Source organism: Varroa jacobsoni, unplaced genomic scaffold (assembly GCF_002532875.2).
Source record: "Varroa jacobsoni isolate VJ856 unplaced genomic scaffold, vjacob_1.0 contig05322, whole genome shotgun sequence".
Lineage (NCBI taxonomy): Eukaryota > Metazoa > Arthropoda > Arachnida > Mesostigmata > Varroidae > Varroa > Varroa jacobsoni.
Window position 1 is genome coordinate 1492 of NW_019215525.1, and position 8776 is coordinate 10267.

General features: G+C 40.4%; 1 long non-coding RNA gene across 1 annotated transcript; it reads right to left on the reverse strand.

Annotated features, from left to right (window-relative positions):
* Nucleotides 1–332: 332 nt before the first annotated feature.
* Nucleotides 333–7757, reverse strand: LOC111273185 (uncharacterized). The gene is made up of 2 exons (XR_002687900.2): nt 5625–7757; nt 333–2884 (listed from the first exon to the last, which is right to left on the reverse strand). It is a non-coding gene; the product is annotated as an uncharacterized LOC111273185 (long non-coding RNA).
* Nucleotides 7758–8776: the final 1019 nt, after the last annotated feature.

Consider the following 8776-nt stretch of genomic DNA (forward strand, 5'->3'; position numbering starts at 1 on the left):
CGGCACCTTATTAAATTCCTTCCGCTCAGCCGTACAGTTTGTTTAGGGTTATGGGTCAGCAACACTAGCGCCAATATCACTCGCAAAACCCCGATCCTTTGCAGGGCAATGATCTAAAGTTAGCTCTACTTGATGGGTAAAACACACGCAGCCATCTTGTCGCCAGCCAAAACGGATTATAATAACGATGTAGGAGTTGCGAGAAAAACATCCGTGCGGAAAGACGAACTAATGCCAAGATGGCGATAACAATGAGAGGAGGGAAGATCAAGGTTTCATTAAAATGTCGACGGTTTGTAGAAAGGAAGAGGGCAAATGATGATGCGTTATGGCGGGGGACGAAAAATTGCATTGGTTTATTTTTTCTTGCTTTTTTGAATTACTTTTCTGACACCATCGATGCCTGCGACGAGCTACAGAAAATAGGACGGGCAACATTGACGGACCATTAATGGCATGCAACTGGTGGTGGCCTCAAAGTAATTTCTAAGTAAAAAGTGTTTTTCATCCATTATGCTTTTCTTTTCGAAAACCATGGTCGTAATGACCGCAAATCTCGAACAACATAAAAGTCCCCTTTGTTTTTAGGTCCTTGTGTCAATATTATTTCACGTCTCATTTCGCTTATCAATTGAAAGAGTGTTAGTACAATCAAGCATATATATAACTAACATACGATATTGTATTAGGTATGCTGATGCATCAACAGTCTTGACATCTTAGCACTTCATCATCCAGTCTGACATTCTGGGGGTGCCATGCAGCACCCAGATCAACACGGGGACAACTGAATTAGCGTATTGACACAAAGGTAACGCCCCTTAGCAACAGACTGTGTCGCCACAACAACGATAGTGGGCATGTTACCTGATGTTCGACAGAGTCGACGTGTCCATTTCCGTTCATGGACTGATAACTAACATCAATAACAATGGCGTTAATTAACTGCGTAATTGAACCTAATTCTATATCGTTAAAACATAGTTACGGATTTAACTATCATGTGTCTTTCTGAAACAGCAGAGCTTGGAAGACCCACAGCTAACAGATTCTATTTTTGCCAAATGTCATATTACTGCGGCCTTCGTGAGTTTTTAAAGGCAGAGTTGTTTTAATCGGGCATGATTTATGTCATACCCGGGACCTACCGTCCTGACATACGGTTATTTGCTAAATTCAAGAATTGTTGTAAGCATAAACTCGTAAAGAATGGAGAGATTTTATTAACACTTCTTTCTTTTAACACTCGAATGATTGCCACTATGTGACCGACATCAAAGCACGCAGTAACTTAGGATTCAATTCATTGAAATATGGCCAATGAATTTCATAATCAAGTTGAGTGCTAAATTGCGTAGATATAACGGTTATCCACTTTGTCATAGTAATTGATAGTCTGTAAATATTTGCTAACAACATGGCCTTCAGTCACGCGGCAAATACTTCCTGATGAATACAGATAAATAAAAATTGTTACTTGTGTGTTGCATGTGGACTGTTGTCTTATAGAAACAGTCGATGCGGGGTTGACCTCATTCACTGACTTATTCATGCATTCATTCATTTATTACTTCTATTTTTTTCAAAATAAATAAGGAAAGAACGATACACAGCCACCACAGAGATTTCGCGTCTGTTTTGAAGCCTGCTCTACCACCAACCGATCTTTGCACATATTCGTTATAGACAAATGGTCAGAACGCCATTCATTGTAAGTAGCTGTTTAAAAGCATGCAAGTTGACAATATGGACTGAGCAGCTGACGAAGGGAGGACTTGTTTGCGATTGCCTTGACCTTCCGTCGCGTAGTAATGAGATTAATTCAAGTAACTAGATGGTACCTCACTTTTGTGAATCCATGAATTGTAGAGAAAGACGAATTAAGAAGTCTCGGCACGAGAACTAACATGAGGATCTTTCTTTAGCCGACTATTTAAACTTAACAGGTTAAGTTAAGTAAATGCATATACCAACGGCGGCAGCTTTCGTACTAAAAGTAACCGCTACGAGAGTAAGAGTCTACGAGAGGAATTCGGTTTATACCGTACGCTAGCTATAAGGCGACTATATAGGTGCCTTTTGTATAGAAAACGTGAGGCTGAACAGGTTGTTAGATGCGATCTATGAATAAATAGTGAAATAAACTCCGACCACTAAAAGATTTAGTACTGCCTAACGGTCGTTTCCGGTTCTACCTCGTATACTCTCATTTTTAGTAACGAAGTGCAAACATATTGATATGTATATACAAGCAAACTACGTATAGTCTGTAGTTAGAACATAACAAATTTAAACGTGTGTGAGTATTTTATCTTAGTGACTTTATGGTGGTATTTTAATCATAGTAACATCTCATTGCAAAAAACGGTTTTTGACGCTATAAGAGCCTGCGAAGTAGTTGTTTGCCGGCGTCAGCTGCACATAACACAAGTTTGAAAACACAGGTTTTACGGTTTTATTTGCATCTGTTGTTTCCGAGTGTGTTTTGTTTTCCTTCGCACCTTCGAAAATTCTCCGCTTGAGACACGATCCCATTTTATGGAATGGCGCTTCTTTCTTCGCAATTGAGCTTATTTATGAAAAAAATTAAGGACAACCGATCCGTTCTACTTTCGAGAGGGTGCGGCACGGGTTCCATAGCCTTAGGAACCCGTTTTTTTCACCGCTACGTTCTAGAGACATTTTTACGTTCTGGTGCTCCAACTTTTTGCCTTGATCCTTGAAGCACCTCGCAGAATTCGTGAGAAAACGTGGCCTAAATTTTTGCTCGATTTGAGGCGCCCCGTCGACAACTCTGCCTCAACGCCGTCTGCTCTTGAATAACGAAGCCATTCCACAGTGCGTCGGCACAAACGAACGAATAACAACAACGCTTCGACAATGCCTGAGGAACGGAATAAAGCAGTCAGAAATTTGACGTTCTTTTTTTGTCTGCCCTTTGTGCCTTCATCTATCTGTCTACTTACGTACCTGCTAATCTTCAAACTTGCCCCTCTTCGTGTATGAATGTGTCAAACTCACTTTAGTTCCTCCTAAAGCCATTTCAAAGGCGCGCATATGCACCGTTTGCTGGCATTTTTTTTTTCATTTTTGGTGGGCAACTAAAAAAAAGCGACGCATCTATATACCCGAGGCCACGTGTTGGCCAAACTGTTTGACACACAGCGCTAAGCTTTTTTATACTAAGAACTTTTAGGGAATTTTGAGACGGATATATTCAACGGGTCTATTGTTAAGTCTGATGTTATTTAGCAGAGGTACACCCTAATTATTAGGAGAAAATTGAAGTTCAGGCTCGGCAAATACTCTTAATTTGCAAAACAATATATATTAGAATTTTAAAAAGAGTTGTTTGTAATCAAGAATTTTATTTAAGCTGAAAACAATATACGAGTAGTGGATTACGCGCTGCCGAGTCTCATCTTTATACCCAGATTAAATTTTGTAATGTTCTTTTTGAAAAGAACCGTAGAATGCTTCTTTTTTTGGTAGCATATTCGAAAGCTAGTAAACTAGCCTATTAACTAATAAATGGATGGTACTTTGCTGAGGTGACTTGCAGCAGCTCCGTCCTACAATGTTTTCCTTAAGAAAAATCTGGACATATATAGATAGACATTCGCAATCACTCACGCCTAGCTGGCGAGGAAAAATAAACGTCCTTGTATCTTCTTTGCCTTGACGCACCGTAGGTGACATAGCCGCAAACATTCTAAGGCTTCAGAAGAGATGAAAAAAGGACTGTATTATAAGGACAAGGCTATTCAGTATAGAGAAAATCTTGTCTGTGTGGTAATACGGGTGAGCGAGAAAAGGAAGTAAACATCTAGAGAATCGGCTACTCATAAAAGTGGAGTTGGGTTGTCCGTTGGCCTCCTGTGATCGGAACGCATTTTGTAGTTTTCAAACTCACAACTCTACACTTTTTGAACTCATACTCTGAGGGACAAACAGAAAAAGGGAAGAAGTGCACACACTCGTCATGTCTGGATGCACAAATAGACTTCAATTTAGCTTCAGTAACGGACTTTTCTATCTTCGTTCCTTTCTGCTCAAACCTGTTTCTTGCTCGTTTGTATACAAAAGCACCCAGTTAGTTATTGCGTTCAGAAAACTTGGCTACTCTAGCTGAAACTGGCTTTCAAAAAGACGAGAAATTATTGGTAGTATCGTCTATAATAGAAAAATGGATCGCAGATAATATCTGGGCCTTACTCTAGTTTAGTAATACTATTCGACCACAATTTCTAAAAGACTTGTTAAAGCGGCTTAGTTGGTATAAAAAAATATTCGTCTCAGAGTTATACTAAATTTCCAAACAAAGATAAAACATTATTTACTGTATCGAAACCCATGACATTTCAGGCAGCAAATATAACCCCTGACTCGTTAAAAGCTTTATAATAAGAAACAGTATTTATTTAGCACACATGGTATCCAAGTTATGAAGTTCTATTTTTTAATTAGTCTTTTCTGTGCTTGGGCTATCTCGTTTACACTCTTCCGGTAGACCTTTGAAGAAATAAATTGCCTCTGTTTGCAAACGACCCCAATTTACAAACCTATTAACCACCATATCACTTTTTGCTCCATATGGCGCGAAGACACCTCACCTCCAATATTTGACAATTATAAAAGTAAATATCGCAAGTGTTATTATGTTTACCGAGGCAGTCGTTGTTTGTGATAATGAACTCACCGTGTACAGGACAATTACGATCATCGATAAAAAGATAATCACTCATGTTAGTAGCTTAGATCTACCAGATCCTATTAAAGCTGTATATACCACTATATTTGAAGATTTTTTGTTACTTATGTACTGTATTAGAAATATTTGTTGATGGTCTAGCTCTCCATGCACCTTCTCTAGGTGTCTTGTGGTCACTGGAGTAATTTTGAATATCGTTGGAGCCGTCTTTGTTCGAAACCCTCGAACTGACAGGAATTTTTCCAGTTCTCACACACCGTCTGCAGAGACAAATGGTTAATGTTCCTTAGTGTGTTTACATTTGACAATCTCTCTTAGCAAAGTATTTTAATACACAGTTGACGACAATCTACTTCCATGTATTTTCATTCGCCCATTGATTTGGCCTATCGGAGAACTTTCGTGGCTATGGCTCCCGTCCTATTTCGACACCTTGAAAGCAACAAACATGCATCTTGTCTTGATCTGAAACGGAGGTGAGCCGAAGATAGGCAAGATATAGTAGAAATCAAGTCTTACTATAGAGTGATTATGTTACAGACAAACCAATAAACGAAAAATATGCGCGGAAAATCCTAACAGTCAAAACAATCGACGTGATATTAGCACGCCCTTTGAACCTCCAGTGACTATGTTTTCATACATTTGGAACGGCATTGTAGGAAAGCCCTTCGAATGTTGCTTACACCACAGCTCGCGCTTAGATCTGATTTATGATACTTTATTTTAAAATACGATGGCGTGCAAGAGCCTTAGAGCTACGTCGGCAAATATGGCGAAAAAGAATGTACACATGCCGAGAAGAGCATTAAAAATAGAATAGGTCAGGGGATGATAGCTCGCACTTGTCACCAGTGATCGCCCGTTCGTTTGTTGCTGGGGCCTTCTTTGACTCTGTGTCATTTCTTCTCACCTCAGGTCGTTCGTCCGCCTGCCTTACTTTTTCCTTTAGCCGCTGCTTGTCTCTGCGCTACAACTTGCTTGCTACCGCTTGCATTGGTTTGGCTTTTCCTTTTGCTACTCCACCACTGCAAACCACGCCAAACCCAGTCCAGCGAAGCCCACCGGCGTGTAGTTCAATCAGGATCCTTTCTATTGGCTCTTTCATGTCGAAAGGCCGTGAGTCAACAGAAGCTAGAGTTGCAGGGGTCGGTAGCCGGCAATGTGAATGAGCGATTACAAAGTCGTGGACGGTAGGACGCCTTTAGAGTTCGCTATTTTTTATCGGGGTTTCCATAGCTTTATCCAACAGAACACACAGCCAACGCAGATATTGATTTTCCACCGGCTAGCCGCGATAGTGCTGTACGAAAGGATCTAAAGTCGAGCATCGGAACTATAGGACGGCAGGTCTCAAGAACCGACAACCCATCGGTCTCTAACTTCAAATAAGATAGGTAGAACCTAGTAAGTTCTTGCCATCGACAAGACAAGGAGATAAGCATAAAAGGGCGCAAAAGCTACATCGACGGTTATTCCCTATAAAAGTTCATGTAGCAAGAATTGTAGCTCGATCTTAGTTTTTGGGGATTGGGTCACTCTGAACCAGCTGCGTTTAAGGTACACTTGGCTAAGTGAACCACTACTTTACGTATCTATAATAAACTTCCAAGAATTGCAACAATTATGGTTTTCCTCAAACATCACATTTCAATATGTTTCTTACACTTACTATCGTCAAAATTCGTAAAAGTGAGGTCTTCCTCAGAGGTACGTATTTTGTTATGAAGTACTGTAGAGTGACTTCTCTACCAGTTCCATCTTCAAATGGCCATTCTGTTGCTTTTTAGTAAATAATACGACTGAAATCCCATTTCTTGACCGCTTTGACTCATCTACGCTGGCTGGCCGCCACCACAGTAATGACTAGAGGCCGTGCCATGTCTAGATAATATTACGCAGTGCCCTTTTTTAACGGCTCTAGCGATATCGTAGGCACTATGGGCCGGGGTCGGGCAAATCTCGCTAGTGCGACTGGTATGTGTGTCTGCCGGTATTGTTATTTCTGTGGTCGCTGGTTAGGAATTTTGACCAGTCGGTAGAAAGGTTGCTCATCAAAATTCTGCTCAGTAGTCTCCAAAACAGCCCAGGAAACAAAAATAGTCCCCTCTTCGAACCGCTGCTCTTCTTTTTCCCATTCTCGTCCTACTGACCGTTCTCGTCGTGTCATCGGCCAGAGCGGATGCCTCGACAGCCTCAATTTTCCTACCGCTCTTTGGTTTTCTCCTTTATCTTCCTATTCTTGTCTGCGGCGTCCCTTCTCTTTTTCGGGATTTGTGGGTAATGTCCTGACCTGCCAGCGACCACAGCTACCGCTGTAGAAACAGTTGCCCCGTTTTTCAAACCCTGGCGTTGTTGTTCCCCTCGGCCAAATTGTCTCTCTCTCTTTTTCGCCGTGACCGTCAAACACACTGGTCAATTCCGTTCTGCAAGATCAAGCGAATAGAGAAACTATAGGAGTTGACGCTGCTACGTTTACTGTTGCCCTAGACACAACAACGACGACTAGGAACCACTCTGCTATTGAGCAAACGCCATTGTGGCAGCGACTGGCGGTCAAGCACCAATAGTGGAATAACGAATAAAGCAATAACCTTATTGACTCAGCTTGCATCTACTCAACTTCTCGACGAAATGGGAAGTATCAACAAAAAAAGTAAGTCAACGCCAATTTCTCTCTGTCTCCATTTACCTGATTGCCAAAGTTGCTCCCTTATCCATGCTTGCTCGTTAGCATAGCTACTACATTATATTCACGTTATACAATTTGTGCAAAGCAATATCTATGCTGAGATTGTACTAATATCCGGCACCAGTATTTCATCAATTTATAAAGAGGATAAATATAAGGCAAATTTCTCTGGTTTGTATGAATCTTTATGTCGAACATTGGACCTTGTGTGTGTAGGCCTCTAAATAGACGGCTGCTCTTCAAGTTGTTAAACTAGTTACCACTGCAAAATCCTAAATTATGCTATTGTTGTAAATCGCGCAGATTTACTGTAATTGTCAATAGATCGTCAGAATTGAGACGCACATTAGTAAAAACGCCATTCTATTCATCGACACCCTTTGGAAACGTCCAGCAATCTTAGTTTTACAAATAACCATAATGAATATTTTTATTGTTTCAATTATTAGTTTACCGAATCACCAAAAAAAACCACAATTTAATTTTAACACTTTTGTACCCCTGCATCATTAAATCGATGCATCAGGTTTTCCAATGGCCCATTATATCATTGTGACTTTGTATATATTAGGCCTATCCTAAAGAGTTGTATTTTTATTGTTGTTCAGGATCTGTTTTAACAATATTAACAATTTTTGTTTGCTTCAGAGACGGATATCTAAAGACTTCGCTAAAGGCACCTAGACGTCTGATTTCCTTTTCAAAGATTGCCTCTTTCCGTATTCTTGCATTGACTTGCGTCAATTCCCATTTTGTGTGCTTACTTACATTGTGGTATTGTGTGTCTTCTACTGCCTACAAGGGACTCATTCAGTTTTTTCCTACCCCATAAACGATAGAACCGATCAGAAATGTCGTTCCGCGCCCGAAACCGAAGAATAATGGACGCTGTGGTAATAATCGCCTATAGTTGCGTATTTGTGTGATCAATGAAGCTCTCATTCTTCGAAAAAAATTCTCCCGTTTTCAATTACAGGTAGATGTCATATAAGAGCCTGTTTTTCTCGGTCATAATGGTATCAGTTTTCTTATCTTACGGGACGGGCTGCCGACAACGCCTGCTCGCTCAGTTACAGGGATTCTTTTTAAAGGACAATGCTCAATAGAACCTACATTGCTTTTGCTTTTGTCAGCCGAATATTAGAAGAATTTTTTATTTTAAAATGTTGCAGTCCAATCAAGAGAGCGTTTATGTCTCGTTCAAAGCCGCAACCGAATTTCAGCGCTAAGAGGGGCATTTGAGGTACATACACCATTTGCTACTATTATTACCAAGGGCTATCTTGAGACACATTTGGTGGTCTTTATAAAAATTTACCTTTACTACGCTCAGTATTTTTTAAAATGATGTATCATGGACCCTTGAAAGCAAC